This window comes from Ceratotherium simum, chromosome X, assembly GCF_057802395.1.
Source record: "Ceratotherium simum simum isolate JZ-2026a chromosome X, ASM5780239v1, whole genome shotgun sequence".
Taxonomy (NCBI): domain Eukaryota; kingdom Metazoa; phylum Chordata; class Mammalia; order Perissodactyla; family Rhinocerotidae; genus Ceratotherium; species Ceratotherium simum.
The window spans coordinates 108727264-108749631 of record NC_141940.1 but is presented as its reverse complement, the minus strand read 5'-3'; the positions used below and the strand labels follow the sequence as shown (position 1 = coordinate 108749631).

Genomic DNA, 22368 nt, shown 5'->3' with positions numbered 1-22368 from the left:
AATCTGCAAGTTTAACTACTGAATTATGCCTTTCTATTTGTATTGTTCCTATATGACTAATGGATAGTAGCAGAAACTGTAATCATTACTTTAAAATATATTCAAATCACGGATGTGAATTTGAAAAGGCAAGAGAGAAGGCTAGGAGAGTTGACGAGTGGATGAATATATTAAGATGGGATAGCATATAAAATGATGATGGAAATGTTCATGTGAAGTGACATGTTCATTCTTTCATATTTGTTGAGAGAAGCATTGTCTAATAGAAATATAATGCAAACCACATATGTAATTTTAATTGTTTTAATAGCCAGATTAAAAAAGTAAAAAGAGCGCCAGCCCTGGTTGCCTAGTGGTTAAGTTCAGTGCACTCTGCTTCAGTGGCTGGGCTTCGGTTCCCGGGTGCGGACCTACACCACTTGTCTGGCAGTGGCCATGCTGTGGTAGTGGCTCACATACAAAAAAAGGAAGATTAGCAATGAATGTTAGCTCAGGTCAAATCTTGCTCAGCAAAAATAAATAAATAAATAAAATAAATTAAAAAGTAAAAAGAAACAGGTAAAATAATTTTGATAATATATTTTATTTAACCAAATACATCTGATATGTTATCATTTTAATGTGTAATCAATATATAAATTATTAATGAGTTATTTTATATTCTTTTTTTCATAGTAAGTCTTCAAAATCTGGTGTATATTTTACACTTACTGCACATATCGATTTGGACTGGCCACATTTCATGTGCTCTATAGGCACAGGTAGCTGGTGGCTGCTGTATTGAACAATGTGGGCTTGGCAGACTAAATGTCTTAGGAGTGAATCTCTTATTTTTTGTTTTCATGCATTATTCTGAGTTTCTTTACTTTTTTTGTGTGTGTATGTACATCATATACTGTCATTTAGTTCATCTAAAAGATTTGATGGGCCTATTCCAATGTCTTATGAAACCTATTGTGTTAATAGCAAAGCCCAGGAATTCTGGACTTTCTGCTGCCTTTGAAACTGTATAGATTTTGATTTTTCTATACAGTGAATCTGATCTTGTTTTTCGACAGATCGCTTTTTTGGGGTGTACACAGATGAATTTCTGAGTACTCTTTATTTTGTTTCAAAGCCTCTGCTTTCTTTCTTGCAAGGGAGCCCATTTGGGCTAATGAACTGAATTTACTGATCTCTTTTCTCCTCCACAAAACACCTTAAAATCTAGTTCTACTTTCAGAGGAATTTCAGAAATATCGATGTCTCTTCTGATAGGTTCTCAGGGTCTAGGTAATTAACTTCTTTCCACTAAGCCTGAGGGATCCATATCTGTGGAGCAATTATTTTCTCCAAAGCTGTTATACTTCTGTGGTGTCCATTTGCCAGAAGTTAGATTGAAGTACACTTAGTGGCTTAGAACTGAAATGAGAGCAATGGTATGAAGCGGTGATAGAAACAGATTCCTGAAATAAAGTCTGGAAATCCATGAACATTGTATTGGTGTTGTATAATTCTGTTAGCCATCAACTCAACAAGAGGTGCAAATTTATTTTAAATATATCTATTTAAAGTATATATTATATAAATATATTTATAAGTATATACATAAAGAAAAAAATATAAAGGAAATATACATAAAGAAAACCTAATAATTACATTTTTCCACTTGAATTTTAGGAAGTTTTTGGTAATTGGAAGCATTCAGGTGGTAAACCAGGTTAAGTTAAATAACTTACTGAGAATCTAAGTAAAAGTTGGAAGAATGTTATTAGTAAAATTAATTTAACAAGACTTTTCTGACTAATAGTTTCTCTTGCTGCAATGAATGGCATTGACTTGGGAAGAAACTGTAGCAACATCTTGGTCAGTTAGACAAGATGTGACTTTGCTTTGTCTATTTACTACTATAACAACGAAAAAGATTCTTATCCCAAGGGAGTTAAAAATGTGTGGTTCTCATACTAAATGACCGTGAATAACCAAAAACATTTTTTGGGATATCCTAACCCTCATTCATTGAGTTTACACAGAATTTTGGGGTTAATCTTGCTACCCACTGGATGTCACTGTTGCTGCACCAAAAATGTCAAGTTTTCAAGCGTTTTTTCAGTCACCCAAAAGGCGCATAAGGAAGCTTCAATTAGAGATATCAGTGATAATGCTGTGAGATGGAACAGAGAAGACCAATAGCTAGGTTTTCAGGTTGATAATTAAAACGTTAGTCTGTATCTTCCTTGATTTTCACCACAATGACAGTCGATAAAACACTTTCATGTTGAGACTAGAGAGACTTTTGTGGAGTGACCCAGAGCTGTGTTTGATATCACGGTGGTGTTTTCATCATTTTGAAGCAGGGCAGATGTTTTTACATCTGTTCCTTCTTGTCCCAATGAGGGTTGAAAGGAGTCTTGCTTGATTGAGTCCCCATAGATAAGGAATATGGAAATTATATTTTTAACCTTGATGTGACTGGACTGCTAAGTAACAAGTAGAAGAAAACATCTTTCTTTTGATTGTTTGTTTGTGAAAGCTTTCCACTCCAGTGGTAAAGAATTCATCCATATTAAAGATGTCAAATCATCTCAAGAATTAAGAATACATTTTTTGTTATTTTCATTTTTCTCATTTGTTTACATGTGGTCAGTTGAAATGCTGTCACTTATTGGTGTATAAAACACATGATAAAGCATTGGGTTCACAAAAAAGTTATGGTCCTTGAAGTTTATTTGCAATTTCCAAAGAATTCAAAAAGTTATATGGAGTTTACAAAGGAGAATATTTGGATTTAAAATATTAGAATTGGAAATGAATATATTTACCTTTATGTCATAATATGATCTTGCCTGCCTAGTGTTGACATTATTTAGCTTTCAAACAATGCTATAGTTCAGTGACTTAGGGAGAATATTATAGTTACTGCTAAACTCCCTGAGAGCATGTTGATGTTTTCTTGTTCCTTTCAGCGTCTCCAGTGCTCAGCATGGTGCCGATTGTACAGTAGGTATTCAGTAATGTTGATTGGATTGGATATGACAACATGCTAAGTGAGGGGCTGTTAAGATAGAATAGTAGATGTCTCTTGTAGCCTTAGGGAGCTCAAGATCTAGATGAGGAGAAGGCATACTGACAACAAACAGTAAAAGAACTCTTACAGCAGTACCATTCTTAAGAGCATTTTGATATTTACTTCATTAGTTTGTGGGACTTAACTGTGTGTTCGGTCACAGGATGTTACAATTTAAAGAGAAACAACATGTTGAGAGTCAACCCTGGATGAAAACATCAAATTCATCTATTTTAAAATATATAAAGTATTTTTAAATGTTGTCTTTGTTTTTGTGAGCTTCTTAATTTGTCTTCGCTTGATTCCTTGAAGTTCCAAGAGGAGAGATGAATCGTTTAGAGTCTTGCTGCTCAAGGGGAGGTAGCAGCATTGGCATCACTTGAGGGCTTGCCAGAAATGCAGAATCTCAGGCTCCATCTCAGACCTGCTGAATCAGAATCTGCATTTTCACAAGATTCCTGGGCAGGTCGTACGTTCATTAAAGTTTGAGAAGGACGGAGTTAGGGGATCTGTTGTGTTAGCAATAGGTCAAGGATATGTGGAAGCCTTATTTCTAGAAGAGAATGGAGGTTTATGTCAGAACAATAAATACTTACAGTGTTGTTTACTAGAGAACGATTAATGAAGGGAAACAGTGGAAATGTTGTTAGTGAAATTTTTATGAAGCAGTTTGGAAAAGGCTCACCAGCACATCAAGGGAGCCGTTCTGAATTGGCCAATAAATGGAAAAAGTGAACAGGTCCAGACTGATCCTTGCCTCTCTCCAGCTGCTTAATTTTCATAGGAAGCTGCTCTGTTGATTCGCCAAGATCAAATGAGCCTTGGTGATTTTTCCTTTTTATTCCCCTCAACCCTGGGGCAACAATAGCTAGAATTTTGCTTCATTGCCAGACAGTTCTTCGAGAAAAGAGGTTGCTTGCTTTATATAATAATATTTTACAACTTAACTCGCCTCCTCCCACAGATTACTTTCATAATGAGAGGACCAAGGACCTGTGGATTCTGCAGAACCTTCGTTTGACAAGATGCCTGTGAATGGTGATGCACAGATGGGCTGGGGTGAACTTAATTCATTATTGCACACACACTACAGCTTTGTTTATTATTAATGACATGGTAGACATTTTCCTTAGCTCTGGAACTGAATAAAGCAATAACCCCACCATAAGGGAGACAGGAATTGGAAGATAATAAATATTTATCACCGAATCTCTCTCTTTTCTAGCAACCACAAATGGAGGAGGAAATGAGTGTCTAATTTTTTTGAGAGCCAGTGCCAGGGAAACAAAAGCTTTAAAAAAAATTCATTAATCAAGCAGATTGATTGCTGTGGGTTCTAGAAATCTCAATACGGTTTTTTAATAGAGGGAGATGCAATGATTGAGCACAGTTGAGACACACTCTTTGAGACCCACAATCTTGGCCAGATGCCACTTGCAAAAAATGACTATCATCTATCAGGAGTATTAAATAGTACAATCTGGTGGCTGTGTTCATAAAACAGTATTATTTTTGTTTTCCTGGGCTAAATACACAGTATAGCAACAAAACCATAAAACTGCATTGTCTCACACAGCAAGTTGAGTTCACTTCAAGGAATTTACTAATACATTGGAATTGTGTTTAAAGATTATGTATAAATAGAGATGTGTTATGCACATAATTTTTTTTTTTTTTGCTTTTTCTGGTGTGCGATGGTGCCCTTGAAGGAGTCTGAGGTCTTCAAACTCTGTTAGAAGGACAGCTCAGCTTCTCTAGGACCAGGAACCAATTTCCTCAATTTATGCATTTCATTGCCATTGTTTAATGCTAAAGAGGAAAAGACAGAACTAATATGGGCTTCTAGTCTCGTCACTGTAACTGATAATCCGTGTGACTTTGAACAAGTTGTTCTGCCCCTCGGGGCCTCAGCTTTCTCGTTTGATAAATGACGGGATTGAAAACGGAGCTCCCTGAGGCCCCATCTTGTATTAGAATTCTGATTCCACAACTCCATTGCTAGCCTTGGTTTTCTCATCTGAATCCCTATCCTTGGCTTCCCATATAACTTTGGCATCAAGACTGTTGCAAATGTATTTATTTGTAATCTTACTCCTCTCTATCTTCTTTTTTATTCACCTGAGCTGTATTTTATCTTTGTTTTATATTATTTGATGTTCATCAGTAACACAAAATAACTGACTTTGCATCTGTCCCAGTGGATATGTAATAACTTTAACTATGGCAAGCACCGTAGCTACTACTGGGATCCCACTGAATTTTCTTTGCGGCCACGTTTGTTGGGTGATGTTTTTACCTGGTTCATCCTTTGGGGCTAAGGGTCTCATTGAATGAGGAAAGAATCTGGAGGAAATAATTCTATAGTTTCCTCCACAAAGGAGGGAAGACAAAAGGGATGACTGATAGAGATGGGATAGAAACAAAATCCATTAATTCTAACCATCTCTTGTTTAACATATGTGGTCTAATGTCTTTCCTAGGTGTTGTATGTGGAAATGTCTACTATAGGGAATATTTGTCTCAGTGCACCAAAGACAAAGGTATATAGTGCACACATTTTGTGTACCAAATTAGTAATTCTCAACACACTGGATTAAATAATCATTGGGCCAGATTTCACGAGGCGAATGAACTACTCTCAGCACAGCAGATAATGCATTTCCCATTTTCCTAAATTTGTTCCTGACCATTATGATGCTATTTAATGCCCTGGAGATACAATTACTAAATGGTACACTAGTAGACTGAACAAGTTAATGCACCTCTCAAAATGCCTACCTTATACCCAGGGAGCAACTAATTCCCCGTATTATCACATCCCGTGTGTTATAGAAATGTCGGTATGGTCATCACTATCAACACTTCACCCTTACAGCTTCACTTTAACTTTGTTATACTGTTAAGATATGACTTCCTCAACCAAAAAAGGGGCTCATTTGTAGAAATAAGGCATCTCTATCCCCATGGATTGGTGTGAATTGAGCTAGATTTCTAATTTTTAAAAATGTACATATTTAAACATACAAACTATTCTTGAATTCAGTACCATAAAAGAGTATTTAATGATATTGTCAATGATGATCATTGGACCAAAACACATATCTTTAAAAGTGCATTTTCTTGGGTGGTAATTTTAAATGAATTTATTCTCCAGCATTCATTCAATTGTACAATTCTGGGCCAGTATTCTGTGCAGGTCTTGCATTTTCAAGATTCATTTTCTAATCAGTGAAATCATTTACCCCTCTCAGATGCTAGGCCAGGAGTAATGGAGCTGAGAGAGTCTTTAACTATGACATGCTGCCTTTTCTCTCATATTTCTGGGAAAGGCAGAAAAAAGAACACCTTAGCATCATCTTTCTTCACCCAAAGAGGAAACAGACACTAATCAACATTCAATTCTGCCCCCAAATTCAGCAACTCAATTGTCCACAGTGTCACAGTGCTGTCTGTCACATGGGCTCCTAATCATGAAGTCTTCTTAAAATAATGGCAAGTCGTACCTTTGGTGTACCCCAGGTGTGATCTGGTCCACTGCCCAGGACCATATCATTTCTCCAGAAGGAGAAATGATAATGATGGGCAAAGTGGTGGCATCTCTCTTTAAAATTCCCATCATATAGTGAGACTTAGAGCTTTGTAAAATGCCTGACACTATGCTCTGCTTTTACAATGATAAAATCAATATGTTTGGAAAGATTTACATTTTCATCAAGGCAAAGAACATGGCAGAACAGTGTTGGCAGAAAGGATTTAAGGAATTGAAAAATCACTGACCCTCTAAAATGCCTTGGGAGAGCAATATTAGAAAAGCAGATGAGGTAATAGTCTGTATTAATGTATAGTTGTCTAGCATTTTGGGGAGTGCAATATGGAAGCCAAATTTTTATGCATCTTTCTTTTAAGTTATTTGTGCATTGGTGAAAATGTATAAATTGGGAAGAGCAGGACCATGAAATTGACAGTGTCTGTCTAACTCTATCTGAGGTAAGTTCAGTCTTGTCTTGTCACATCTTTCCCATTAAACCTGACTGTTCCCAAATGTCTTTCACCAATTTTTTAGTGGTAACCAAGGAAACACAGTAAATGGGACCCATCTGTCTAGGGATTGGCTCACTAGAATTTCTACTTCTGTTAGGATTTCTGTCTTCTCATCATTTCTTATGGCTAGATTAAAAGTTTACTTTTGATTTTCACCTTTTGGAAAGACCATGAGAAGGCTTGAAGATTGTTTTAGAATCATTTTGATTTCACCAAATTACTCTTTCCTCAGGTTGATCATTATCTGATACTTCGGGAAGTTGGAACAACTGTTTATTATCCTAATAGAAGGGAATAGAGACACGAATAATAGAAACCCACAAATAACCCACAGATTATTACACTTTGGTTTTGAATGAAAAATTACAGCATTTTCATTTAAAATGTTTTAAGTAGGAGATCTGGGCATCTACCAAAACTTGCAGTATCTTTTTTTTCGCCTTCATTCTAGGTTAGGTCTCCCTTTTTGTGTTCTTATGACACTATACTCTCCATTCATAGTTCTGACTAGTGTTGTAGTTTTAATCTATTGATTATTGTCTGCCTCTCCCTCATGACGGCAGGGACAGAGTCTGTTTCTGCTCATTGTTGTGTCCCCTGTGGTCTCAAGCAGTGCCTGATGCACAGTGGACTATCAACCCTTTGACGAATGAATGGAATGAACACTGTTTGTACGGTCATCATATTTCATAATAATCTTGTTTTGAAATAACAAGGTAAGACATACTTCTTGTAAAAATATAAAAAAAAAAGTAATGTCTTCCTCTGATTACCAAATGATTGAAGACCATTTTGGAAAATGTGAAAAAAAAAACACACAGGGAAATAGAAATTATCCATACCCTTACCATCCAGAGATAATTGCTGCCAATATTTTGGTGTATATGCTTCTAGTAATTTTTCTTTGCTTGCATTCACCCATACATAAACATATTTCCTCTGTCCCATCTATATGAAAAATACTGTTGGTAAACTGCTTTTCACTCAAATTGCATATTGTGTTTCCCCATATGTAATTATTATTCTATCACATTATTTTATTTGTTGTAAAATGGTTCCTTAAATGGATTTGCTATGATATATTTCGTGAATCTCTCCATAGTGGAATGTGTGCACCACAGAGGGTGGTATAGAGTGCAAATGTAGTTTCTATTTCTATTTATTTTGTATATAAAAATAAGAAAGAAGTTAGGCTTTGTTATTATTTAATATGCAAGTTGACATAGATGCATCCATTCAGTTTACATATGAAATGTTTTTATTTATTTATTTATTTATTTTTAAAATTTTTTGTTTATTGCAGTAACATTGGTTTATAACATTGTAAAAATTTCAGGTGTACATCATTGTACTTCTATTTCTGCATGGACTACATCATGTTCACCCCCAAAATACTAATTACAACCCATCACCACACACATTACATATGAAATGAATATGGGTTCTGTTTGGCCAAGGGGAATCCAGGAGGAAGACAGAATTCCAAAGGGGCTTGATGGTGACTCACTCACTTGTTGTTTCAGTCTTTTGTTGATTTCAGTTGATTTGTGCCCTGTTTATAGGATTTATGGATTGGATTATATGTTAACTATATTACATACTAACTAATCTGTTGGTCTGCAAATAGACCAATAGATTAAAAGGAATTCTGCCAAGAAATTGAGGATTAAGAGACTACTCAGAATGCAAGTACAGTGAACCACAAGAAAATGGCAGAGCTGACTCTTCTATTCTTGTATGAGTTCTTCCTTAGCTGCACTGTTGGGTATGAGCAATGATGCTAATCAGGTCTGACAGTATAATACTTACCAGTATTTATTCACACACAAGCACACACACACAATCTGTATCTTCAATGTAAAGTTGATGTTTTAACACTATGCGAGAAAGTAATAGATTTTCAAAACAAACGTGTAATGGAGAGTGCATTTTGGAAATAGATGTTTGGGAATGTTTCCTTCCTCATGAGATTTTTGTCACTGAAAACCAGCATCACGTATAATTCTCTCTCTCTCTCTCTCTCACACACACACACACACACACACGTTGTAATTTTCTAACACCTGAAAATTTTTTCAAAAAAGAATTTTGGTGGCATTTGTAACAGTTTGTTAAAGATATAAAAATTTGGCACATTCTGATTAGTTTGCAAGAATAACTGATGAGCCTTAAGGAAGGTGGAAATTTACTGGCCTATTTGCCCCCAAACTCATTGTATGTAAATGATTGTTGGGAATAGGAAGCAAGTATCATAATTTGGTAAGCATGAGCAATGACGTGTTTTTCCCAAGTACGTATTTTTGTTATATGTCTTTTTCAGTTACAGCACTATTAAAACTAAGAATTATAATAAACTGAACTTGGAATCCGAACTTCAAATTGCTACATTAGAGGGTGTTAAACTAAGATTTAAAAAGATGAAGCATATTCAATCACATCACTCTTCCTAGAACAGTTATAGCATAATATTTCTGGGAGAGAAATAGGTTTTTGGTACCATTAAGAAATGACATGAAAATTACTTCAAAATATTGTTTTTATAATGTTTATTTCTTTAAAATAATTTCTATTTTTGGGAAAGTCATGATGTATATGACATTTTCAGCTGTATATTATATTATTTATAAATAAAATAAATATAGTATATTGAAGATATTATATATTTTTAATGATGAGTCTGCAATAAATATTTAGGATCACTTCCATACACAAAGTGGGAATTAGGGTAGGAAATAAATGGGATAAAGACTGCCAAAGAAATTATAATTTGTAACTATATACAGGAACTAGTCACACCAATTATCTTAAGAAAATGTCCTGCTAAGCCTCCACAACTTATAGCAAAACACATTATCTCTTTGGGCATTGGGACCAAAGCCAGATACACCTTGGACTTTATCATCTTAAGACCAAGTCAGCTCAAGATCTTGATTTTGATCCCTCAGACATGACCTCTTTAACTGTAAATTCCTTCACTTTCCAACATGTGTGGAATGTAGAATGTATCTTTATCTGGTCTCTTATTCCCTTCTGTTTACACTTGGCTTCTTGTTCATCTAGACTCAGCTGCTTCAAAGCATCCATAAGCACTCTAAACCTCTGGCCTCTTTGACTAGTACATGCCATGTCTTTTTCCAAGCCTTACTCATCCCCACTCCTGCTCCTAAACTAGAAGAGTCATAGTAAGTGTATGTTTATATGAAGCTGCCAAACTGTTTTCCAGAATGGTGGTACCATTCTGCATTCCCACTAGCAATATATGAGGTCCAGTTGCTTGCAGCCTTACTAGTACTTTGTACTGTCATTTTTTTTTGTTTTAGTCATTCTGTCACCCCCGGCTTTCTTGAGATATAATTGACATATAACATTGTATAAGTTTAAAGTGTACAACGTGATGATTTGATATACATATGTATTACAAAATGATTACCACAATAAGGTTAGTTAACACATCCATCACCTCACATAACTACAATTTTTTTGTAGTGACAACATTTAAGATCTACTCTCTTAGCAACTTTCAAGTATATGAAACAGTATTGTTAACAATAGTCACCATGCTGTATATTAGATCTCCAGAACTTATTCATCTTATAGCTGGAAGTTTGTGCCCTTTGACTGACATCTCCCCATTTCCTGCACCCTCCAGCCCCTAGCAACCACCATTCTACTCTCTGCTTTTATGAGTTAAGCTTTTTTTAGATGCCACATATAAGTAATATCATACAGTATTTGTCTGTCTCTGTCTGACTTATTTCACTTAGCATAATGCCCTCAAGGTCCATCCACATTGTCACAAATGGCAGGATTTCCTACTTTTTATGGTTGAATAATATTCCATTGTATAGATACACTACACTTTTTTTCTTTTTTTATGAGGAAGATTCTCCCTGAGCTAACATCCATCGCCAATCTTCCTCTGTCTTTTATTTTGGCTTGAGGAAGATTAGCCCTGAGCTAACATCTATGCCAATCTTCCTCTATTTTGTATGTGAGATGCCTCCATAGCATGGCTGATGAATGGAGTAGGTCTGCACCGGGATCCGAACCCATGAACCTGGGCCGCCACAGCGGAGCGCACAGAACTTTAACCACTGAGCCACGGTGCCAGCCCCCCATACTACATTTTTTTTTTCATACTACGTTTTTTTAATCCACTCATCCATTGATGGACATTCAGGTTGTTTCATGTCTTGGCTATTGTGAATAATGCTGCAATTAACATTGGGGTGCAGATTATCTCTTCGAGATAGTGATTTCATTTCTTTCAGATATATACCCAGAAGTGGGGTTGCTGGATCATATGTTAGTTTTGTTTGTAATTTTGTGAGGAATCTCCATACTGTTTTCCATAGTGGCTGCACCAATTTACAGTCCCACCAGCAGTGCATAAGGGTTCCCTCTTCTCCACATCCTCGCCAACGTTTGTTATCTCTTGTCTTTTTGATAATAGCCATCCAAATAGATGTGAGATGATATCTCATTGTGGTTTTGATTTGCATGTCCCTGATCTTTAGTGATATTGAGCATCTTTTCCTATTCCTGTTGGCCATTTGTATGTCTTCTTTGGAAAAATGTCTATTCAGGTCCTCTGCCCATTTTTTAATCAGATGATGTCTTTTTGCTATTGATTTTATGAGTTCCTTATATATTTTGGATATTAACCCCTTATCTGATATGTAGTTTGGAAATATCTTCTGCCATAGGTTGCCTCTTCATTTTGTTGACTGTTTCTTTTGCTCTGCAGAAGCTTTTTAGTTTGATGTAGTCCCACTTATTTATTTTTGCATTGTTGCTTTTGGTGTCATATCCAAAAAATCACTGCCAAGACCAATGTCAAGGAGCTTTTTGTTTTAACCATTCCAATAGCTGTACAGTAGTATCTGCTGTTTTTTGGTGGAGTTCTTTATAAATGTCGATTACATCAAGTTGATTGATAATATTGTTCAAGTCCTCTGCACCCTAGCTGCTTTGGGTCTGTCTCACAGATTCAGAACTAGGGAGTTTACACACAAAGTTAAGGGATCCCCTTGTCCAGCTCTTTCATTTCCAGAATTTTTCTTGTGCTCTGCGGATCGCAGATGTCCCTCTTTCTGGTCATTTTGCCAGAAAGATAGCATTTCTCTTGAAGTTTTAATTTCCTGTGCTGCTGCCATGCATTTCTGTGTGACTACAACTGCCCTTGGGACAAAGTGGTGAGAGAAGAGAGAGAGACAAAAACCAAGCATTTTTCCACAGTATTTGCACCATACACCTCTTTTTCTAATTCCTCTGTATGGAAAGACAGAGTTTCTCTCAAAGTTTTGGCTGTCTATAATGCCAATGCATAGTTCCATGACTGAGGTCCTCCATAGAGAAAGGCAAGGAGAGAAAAAAGAAAAAAAAATAGGAATTCTGCTATACTCTTCCACTTGCAAGCACCCCTTTTCCTGAACCTCTGGTCAGGAATATGGAGTTTCTCTGAGGTTTTGCTGCCTGGATCCACTGCACAGTTTTGTAATTGGTGTCAAAGCTGGAGGAGGTAAGAGGGAAAAATATGTGGAAAATCACTACTGTATGGGTTGCTTCTTTAAATTTTGATTTCTTTTCCAATTTTTCTTGCATTATTTACTTTTCAGAGTCCTCGACAAGTTGCCTTTTGTATCCAGAGTATTTAGTTGTAATCACTGTATTATAAGTATTTAGTTATAATCATTGGGAGAGAGAGAAGGTAGTGGACTTATTGCAACTTGGCCAGCACTGGAAGTCCTGATTTGTGTTTTGAAAAGATCAATCTATGGACCAAGGTAAGAGGGGTGCAATGAGGTGAGTATGTAGGTTGCTATAATAGTCTACTTAACAGATGGTGATAGCTTGGATTAGGAAGGTAGCAGCTGAGATGGTGGGAAAGGTATGGCTTTAAGAGACATGTTGGAGGCAAAATTAATTGGATTCAGTAATAAGTTGGAAGCAGGGAATGAAGGGGACATGTAAAAGGTGATTCCTATAATTCTGGTTTGAGAAAATGGATGGATGGTGGTACCATTTGCTGAGGTAGGAAATGTTTGAAGAGGACCATGTTTGAGTGTGTGTTTGTGTGTAGAAGGAAGGGCATGGGAGGTTATGAGTTCAGTTTTGGACATGCAGAGCTTAAGGTGCATTTGAGATAACTAAACGAAATGTCAAGTAGGCAGATGTACGTATACACAGGTTTGGAACCTACAGGAGAGCTTTAGACTGGAGATATAAATTTATGAATTATCTATGTAAAGATGGTAATCAAAGTCATGGTTATAATTTTATATAGAGAGTACTGGGAAGAAAAGAGGGTCCAAAACCGTGTCTTGAAGAACTCAGACATTTAATGGCGTGTTAGAGGATAAACTATGACAAGGAGACTTAGAAGGAATGAACAGAAATATAAGAGGAAAACAGGAGAAGGGAGTGTGTTGTGGAAGCCAAGGACAGGGAGTATTAAAACAAATTGATTGGATCACAGTGTCAAATGTTCTTGAGACATCAAAGAAGATGAAGAGTGAAAAATATCCCCTTTGGGTTTAGCAACATGGGTGTCATTGGTAACTTTAGTTGAGTAGAGAAGTGGTAACCAGGTTAGAATGAATTGGAGAATGACTAGGAGGTGAACAGATGGAGATCACAAGTATAGACAACTCCCAGGAGAAGGTTTGCTATGAAGCGGAAGATGGAGATAGGTCACTATTTACTTGGAGATATGGGATAGAAGGAAGTATTATTTTAAATGGGAGAAACTTGAGCATGTTTAAAAACTTATGGGAATGGTCTATTTGAGGGAGGATCTTGAATATATAAGAGAAAGAAGGAATAATGTAAAAGTAAGTTTCTAGGGAAGGCCAGAGGAAAATGGGATCCAAAGCATCAAGGGACTGGCCTTACCTGGGAGGCAGCCTCAACCCTAAAAAAGGGTCAGGTTGGGGAGAGCACTCAGGATGGACTCAGCGGGTTTCGTTTGATAGCAGAAAGTTGAGAGAGTTCCTGTCTGGTGGCTTTTATATTGTACATAAAATAGTAGGTGATATCATGTTCTGAGAGTTAAGGGGGGGCGGTAAGGAGTGTTGGATTAGGGAACACTCTGAAGTTTGAGGAAACAAACGCTATAGAGAGTGGGAGAATGAGCTGTCAAGGAAGCATAGGAAGCCATGGCTCCTTTTAACTCCATGCTTCAGACATATTGAACTTCTTCCCGTTACTGCACCTTACCATGCATTCCTTCTCCTCTGAGCTTTCCCCTCTGTCATTACCCCTGCCTGGAACACTCCTCCTGCCACCTTCCTCCAATGGTTCGCACTCATCCTTCAGGCCTCAATTTAGATGCACTTCCTCTAAGGAGCCTCTTCTATGGTTAGGTAGAAGAGGTTAGCTCCCTGGGTATGTGCTTCCATGGCCACTTTTACCTTGATCACCATGGAAGCCATTGCTGTAGTTGCTTGTCTAACTGGCCATCTCTCCTACCAAAAGGTCAACTCTCTGAGGTTCAGGGACCACATAGTTAGGGATGATGATAACATGATAATAGGGCCTCCACCTGATAGGCACTTAAGATACAGCTGCTGAATGAATGCAGTGAACTCGCTGTGACAAGAGAATTGGTCACATGGCTGGAGGAGGGTGAGACTCTTAACAGTGGTCTGTCTGGATGAAAAGTGTAGTGTGTAAGAAGCGTTGTTTCGTTAACTCAGACACTGGCCGCTTTGCAGCAGAGGCATGAAGGAAAACATCAGGGTGGTGTAAGACTAAGACTAATTTTTTTCTACGGGCAGTAAGTTCTAGGGGGAACATGGACCCATGCTTCTCCCAGCTGCCCTAATAACCTGATAGTGCTGAAAGGGGGATACTCTGGGTGCTCGAGGGTGGGGACACTGGCTAAAAGGAATACCACTATTCCGAATGAGGCTCTAATTTGCATGGGACCAAATGTGGTCATGAGTCTTGGTGGCTGATTTCGACTCTGTTATTTAATGTTGCTCATTATTCCAGCAACCTGAGAATAACAGCTGGACTGTGTGGGATGAAAGCATCTTTTCAGTGCAGGCAAACAGATCATAGCAGTTCTCTTGGAGAAATATCACTTGTTAGTTTGCAAAAATAAATCCCCGTTTTTGTCCTCGTTCTTAAAAAATGCCAAATTGCAAGATGTGCGTGTGTGTGTAAGATGAGGCAAGGACAAATTTAAACTAGAGGAAATGCTTTAAAGCTAGGCTGGCTCCTTCTCTCTCAAAGGCTGATAAACTGCAAATGCCATTTAGGCACTGGATTTACAGTTACTTTTGTGTATGCCCTGAAACTCACTTATCTTCCGGGGATACTAGTTCACGGAGAAAACAAGTTAGTACTGAGAAGTTCAATTACTCTCCTAAAATATCAATAGCTTAGCAGTAAGAAAGGCAGAACAACAGGCCCTTTTCTATATTGGATGTATTCTCAAGACATGTATAAAGGCTTGCTACAAACAGCAAGAAAGTAATAGCTCTAAATGTTACTCAGTGGGAAGGGCTGGGAATGGAGGTCCCTCCTCCTAGTCTCCAGTTTGAAACTGTGACTGGTGCTCCATCACTTCACAGCGTGAGCTGCTCTGCCTCTATTTTCCTTTCCCTTTGTTTTAATTATGACTCTTAGTTTTCATGGTGGTGGGACCATTTTCCAGGTCTTTGGTATAGGATTTCTGTTTTGTCTTGTTTCTAGAGGGACTGTCTTCCTTTGGAAGACCCAGCTTTGTGTTTCCTGAAGAACACCTGCTAAGTCAGGGATTGTAGTGTTTCCTGGTCTGCTTTAGTCTTCCTCAGCAGCACAGTAATGCAATCAGCTGAAGAATCCCCTAGGAGAGCTGCCTTTTTAGGGTTTCTATTTCAGTCCAAGCTGTTTAATAAATATATTTTGGGGGGCATAAGGTTGATTATTGAAATCCTTTCTTTGAAGGTATCTGCCTTCGTCAATACCCTCACAGCTCCTCGGTGCGTTTAGAGTGTGGTGAGGACTTGTGTCTGGGATCACTTTGTCACAGGAGGGCCAAGTATCTGAAAAAGAGCTTGTCTTTAGTGAAGTCCTGACTTTGACTTTGAGAATACGTGGGTTGTTGAGTCTTTCTGTGTGGCTAAAAGAAATTGATTCATAATATAAGAAAGGACACTAAATGTTTCCACTAATTCCTTTCATATTTGAAGACAGAAAACAGGGAGAGCTGTGGTAAGCCATACACATATCTGATATGCAGTTATGCAGAACTCTGACATTTGAAGGAAATTCTTGACTCCAAAGAGCAGTTCTATGTAACAAGTCCTCATTTATAATCTATACATAAAGAGGAGGTGGTATGTTATAGTGGTTGAAAAGAGTACTTTGGGGCTAGAAGGTCTAGGTTCTAGCTATTTGGTCTTGGGTAAGCCATTGGACCCTCTTAAGCCTGTTTTCCCATCTGTAAAATGGAGAAAATAATAGTACTCAATGCATAGAGTTGTTATAAGGATCAAATGAGATCATGTGATTAAAATTTGGCACAATGCCTGACAATAAGTGCTCAATAATTGTTCATGTAATATAACACAACTTTTTGCTATTTTTTTCCAATTACCTTCCAAGGAAAGTAGATCCAGTTATATAAAGAGCTTCCGTTCTGCTGCATACCTTGATAGTTTTGGGTAAGCAAATTTGGGATTAGAGATGGAGAGAACTGAATTCCTCTGACCACCCCTTCCCTTTCACTATCCTCCTCCTTTGTGTCATTGGTTTTTGTAGCATTTATCACTACCTATTGTGGGTTGAATTGTGTACCCTCAAAATATATGTTGAAATCTGTGTCAGTTTCCTAGGGCTGCCGTAACAAATACCACAGACTGGGTGGCTTAAACAATAGGAATTTATTTCTTCACAGTTCTGGAGGCTAGAAGTCAAAGATCAAGGTGTAGACAGGGTTGGTTTCTTCTGATGACTTTCTCCTTGGATTGTAGATGGCCTTCTTCTTCCTGTGTCTTCACATGGTCTTCCCTCTGTTTGTGTCTGCACCCTAATCTCCTCTTCTTATAAGGACACCAGTTCTATTGGATTAGGGCCCACCCCAGTGACCTCATTTAACCTTAATCACCTCTTTAAAGGCCCTGTCTCCAAATACAGTCACATTCTGAGGTACTGGGGTTAGGACTTTGACATATGAATTTTAGGGGCACACATGTAGGGAAGGAGGCCATGTGAAGATGGAGGCAGAGATTATAGTTACACTGCCACAAAGCAAGGAATGGCAAGGATTGCTGGCCGCCACCAAAAGCTAGAAGAAGCAAGGAGGGCTTCTTCCTTAGAGTTTTCAGACGGAGCATGGCCTTGCCAACATCTTGATTTCAGACTTCTAGTTCTCTCCAAAACTGTGAGAGAATAAGTTTCTGTTGTTTTAAACCACCCATTCTGTGGTACTTTGTTACGGCAGCTCTGGATAACGAATACACTACCTGACATTATATGTTTGTTAGTTGTCTTCCATATCCCTCATTAGAATGTAAGTTCCGCGAGGGCAGGGACTTGCCTGTGTTGGTCACTGGTGTATTGCCAGCATAATGGAAATTTATTGAATGAATGAATGAGGGCAATCTTGAAGGGAGGGGGTGAGAAACAGAGATGGGAAAAGGAAAAATGGGAGGAAGGCATTGAAAAGGCAAATGATCATGGGTCTCAAACATACTAATCTACTACTAAGTGAACTTCTGGTGGGAGCTGGTAAAGGGGTTACTCCTGTCCAGTTTGATGTGGCAAGAGACAAAATATGGAAATTGGGGCCAGAGGAGCCCTGGGAACTTAAACCCCTAGTGAGCATAAATTGAGGGGATTTCGTTGGACTCTCTTGGTTCATGGAAACAGCAGGTTCCAAGCCAATTACACCTAGGTCCCCAAGGAGCAATGAGGCCAGCTGACATCTGGTTTACAGTTAAGATATGTAGCCTCCCAGATTCATCCTCCACGTCTCCTACATTCTCCCATATTTGTCTCTTTATCAATTTCTTCTGAGTTTGGGGAAAATTTCTCAAACTCCTGTTCTAAATCTCTAGTTTAGTTTTCCACAGTAGCCCACTTGGCTGAAGTAAATTTTTCATCTGAAAGCAATCTTTCCTGACCTTAGGTGGTTCTGTTGTTAGAAATGAAATGTCATTTCAATTTTTATTATAAATCCAAATGACAGATTTTTATATTGTTCTCCTTTATTTTTTAAAAAAATTTCCTTAAATTTTTTAGTTCCGAGTCCTCAGAGGATCTCCATATTTTGAACTATTCTCTTTCTCTCTTTTTCTCCATCAAGTTTTTTCTGTTTGTTCTTCTTGATATCTATGCTTAACCATTGCTGGGATTGACATGCCAGAGACTGTGTAGGTCCCAGTTTAAATATTTTAATCGAAGACACAAGGAAAAGTTTATATTTTCTCTGCTTTTACTTTGATAAATAGGGGTTTCATTTGACTGGAAGGAATAGAACGAGTGTTTTTTAAAGGAGACAGACATGGGGCAGGAAAGCGAACTGCAGGGCCAGGTTTTTTCTCTTCCGTGTTTGTTGTAGCAAATGGTGAGTCCTGCCTCCTTTCTTCCAAGATCATGATTGTCCTTGTTAACAGGCTTCTAGGGCAATGCCCTTGCTTTTCTGAGCCCCTTTGTCTCACCAAGCCGACCCTGGCAGTGATGTCCACTAGTCTCTCTCTGCCCCATGTACAAGTAGTTGTGTACTTCCGGAAATGTTTGAGTTTTCTCTTTCCCATGTGGTTCATAGCTTACCTGTTCCTATTTAGAGCTGTTCTGACCTTGGGAGCTTCTGTGAAATCTCATCCATTATTCCCCATTTGTTGGCCCGCTGGTAAATCCTTTCCTTAATCCAGTCCTATCTACACAACATGCCACCCAGGGTTGATATAGATTTTCCCATATTTTCTATTTCTTTGGTTATTATAATGGGAATTTTGGAGAGAAAGAATTTAATTGCATGGGATCAAGTTGCCATCTTGAAACGAAAGGAGAAAATGATATGGTAGCTGGAGATTTTACAGAGGAGGTGGGCCTTAGATGGTGGAAGGGGCACACATCATCTGTGGTTAGAAAGTTCTGGGTTTTAATCCCAGCTTGACCTCTTTCTGGCTATGTGACCTTGGCTATTTGACCTCTCAGTGTCAAACTCTCTTTCTTACATCTCTGTGATCTACAGGAATGCAAAGCATTTATATGGGTGGAAAGGAGGAGGGAGGGCATAAGATGTTGAAAGCAAGAACAAGGGCACAAATATTGGAACGAGGGTGATCTGTAGGGATAAGAACAAGCTGAGATAGTGCAGATGTTGCAGTTGCCTATTGTACAGCCATTCCCTCTTCTTCCTGGCTGGAAGAGCCCAATTTTTTCAGGTGTCTGCTTTCCTTTATACGGCTGTGGTTGTCCCTCTCCTCTTGCCAAGCTTGGGCATCGGCATGTGATGTTGTAGCCAGGGAGTCATGAGGGGACATTGTGGGGACTTCTGGAAAAGCTATTCTCATTGTTGAAAAGAGAACAAGAGGCAGAAATGCCTTCTCTTCTTGCACCAGACACTGTTGCATGCGATGTCTTGAGCACAGGAGAGTGATTCTGAGGTCAAGCTCCCTGCTGAGGATGGGCTGATGGGCCTGGAATGTCAGAGAGGAGAGGAAGAAACCAGAGTGCTTGAAAATGTTGTGAAGACGCTGAATTAATCAATTCTGTAATTTCTGTCTCTCCAAACTTCTTCAACTAATAAAGCCAATGGAACTGTGTGGATTTTCTTTTTTTATTTGTAACCCAAAGCATGCAAAATGATACAACAGAGACCAGTGTCTATTTGGCTGGACTGGAAAATTAATGTGGCTAGGTCAGGAGGAATGCCATTAAGAGCTTTGAAAACCAGATAGAAGAGTTGAAGTTTGGTGTGGTTGATGACAGGGAGCTGCAGAAAACTTTTGAAGAAACTGATCTTAATGAATGTAGCATTTAGATAAGATTTATTTGAGAATGATATGATGGCTAAAATAATGAAGGAAAGAGTCTGGATTTAAGAAGACCAGCTAAAAAATTTGGCAGTGGTCCAAGTATGAAACAATGGGTACTGGCCCAGAATCTTGTATTGGGGGAAATTACTGTGTACTTTTGGTTTAGTTTTTCCTTCTTTTCTCTTTTCTCCTATAAGGCCTGGTGGAGAAGAACTTCATGTTATTGAGACAGGATGCATATCATTTGGGCAAAGTCTTCAATATAAAAGATGTTATCAAGGAGCAGGTTGCTGGCTTATCAAGAAGAAGAATGAATGCCCAGGAAGTGGGATATAGAGGATCAAAGAAGAATTCTTTTTGAGATGCCAACAGCACTATCCCTACCAGTTCTGTGGGCTGCACTCACTGAGATGGCAAAACCAAAGAGGAAGGAGAAATCGTTGCTTCCTAACGGCACTTGGGAGCATCCAGCAGCACACAACATCTGCTTCTTAGCTTGAGAAGCCTCTAAGGTTGGAAAATCTATTCTGTTGTAGACTTTGGACAGCTCCATATATTCCTCCCTGTGTGATATTCATTTATGAAGAAAACATATTTCTATTTAATTCTTAGCTTAATATGAAAATCTGTAAAATAGAGTCATATATTCATGTCCCACACTAAGCTAATCTGATATTTGAACATTTGGATTAAGATAAAATAGTGTTTTCATTATAAAAATGTTCACTGTTTACTTTAAATAGTAACTTTTTCTGGTGTACATTAAAATATAATTAAATTCTCAGTTGACTTCACTAGCAACATGTCTATTTTGTAAAGTAAACTCCAACTGCAAAGAAAGTTATTTTCATGCTTGGTAAAGACACATTGTTCTAAATAATGATTACAATGGAGAAATTAGAAGACACACACAGCTTCTACCCAGCAGGGAGTGTATTTTGAGACTCAATAAATTTAAGATAATCAGATTTTTAAAAAAGCACAATTTCTTCTCTGTATACAGTTGTATCAGTTAGGGATTGCATTTGGCAGAAAATCCCAGAAACACTGACAAACAGTGGTTTAAACAATTAATGGGATTATTTGTCTAATGCCTCAAAAGTCTGGGAGAAAGCAGCTTAAGGATACCATCAAGGAATAAAATTCTTTCTCTCTTCCTGCTGTACTGTCTCACCAATGGCTTTTTCACTTGAGTACTATGTAAGATCCAGAAAAGAGGCAGAAGGAAGAGAGAAAGGAGCACTACTTGACTTTTACTTGTGTTTCGTTGGACAGAACTGAGTCACATGGCCACCCCTAGATGTGAGGGAGTCTGAGAAGTGACCTTTCAGCTGTCCTGACTTTATAGTAAAGGAAGACAAGTAAGAAAGGGTTGGAATTATACTGAGCTGGACAATTTACAGGATATGCTTCAATAATGTTTGTTACTTTGAGAGAAGACATATGAAGAATGTCATATGAAGACAACTGAAATTTCAGATGGCAGACTCTTTGTCTAGGTTTTGACACAGTGCACTTAAAATATACTTAAATGGTATATTAATCTGGCGTTGATAAATAAAACAGAGCCATTCTAAATAATTTGGGAGTGAAGTGGTTTAATGTAGCTTTAAAAGAGCTTAGATGAATGTTGAGAAACTGAGAACAAAGGTCAGGAAAGCTGCAGCCTCCAGGAGGCCAAGGAAGCAGATCTTAGAGACCTCAACTGGAAGCACTGAAGTGAATTATTCTCAAAAGCTTTTTGGGTAACTGGTGTGATTCTCCAAGTCTCTGAGAAGCTTTCACCTGTTGTGTCCAGCATGAGGGCAGGCACATCGTTGGGGCTCAAAAACAGCTTGTTGCTTCCTTGTTCAATAGATATTGAATTAATAAAAATACTTTGGCTGTTGAAACCCACATACCAGGGTTGAAATCCACATTTGAGTCCAGGCATACCCAGTATGTGGATGCGAGTTCAGTCAGGAAAACAGAAATCACTCCAGGTATTTCAAATAGAGGGCAATCAATACAAGGAATTGGTTACACGGGTGGTGGAAGAGCTGAGAAGCCAAACAGGGGACTGTGAAGCAATACAGAAATGAGCAACATTAGGAAGCTGCTACCACCCCTTGAATGCAAGGCAACGGGAATCGGGAGTGTTATCAGAGCACAGAAGCTGAGGTCCCCGACAGGAGCTAGGAGGGAAGAGTTTTCCAGTGGAGCCAGAGCCATGAAGACAGAGTTGCTGCCCTGCAGCCAAGAGAGAGTTGAGCAGAATTACCCTGGCTTCTCCCTTTCTCCTACCCTCCAATCTTCTGCCTGTGCCTC

At 38.3% G+C, this 22368-nt stretch overlaps 1 long non-coding RNA gene across 1 annotated transcript in view; it reads left to right on the top strand.

The window, feature by feature from the left end:
• Positions 1–20855, top strand: part of LOC147911984 (uncharacterized) — a 103271-nt gene extending 82416 nt beyond the window's left edge. The window contains exons 4-5 of the long non-coding RNA XR_015550542.1: positions 12706–12873; positions 20259–20855. This is a non-coding gene — a long non-coding RNA (uncharacterized LOC147911984). The remainder of the gene's footprint in view (positions 1–12705; positions 12874–20258) is intronic.
• Positions 20856–22368: the final 1513 nt, after the last annotated feature.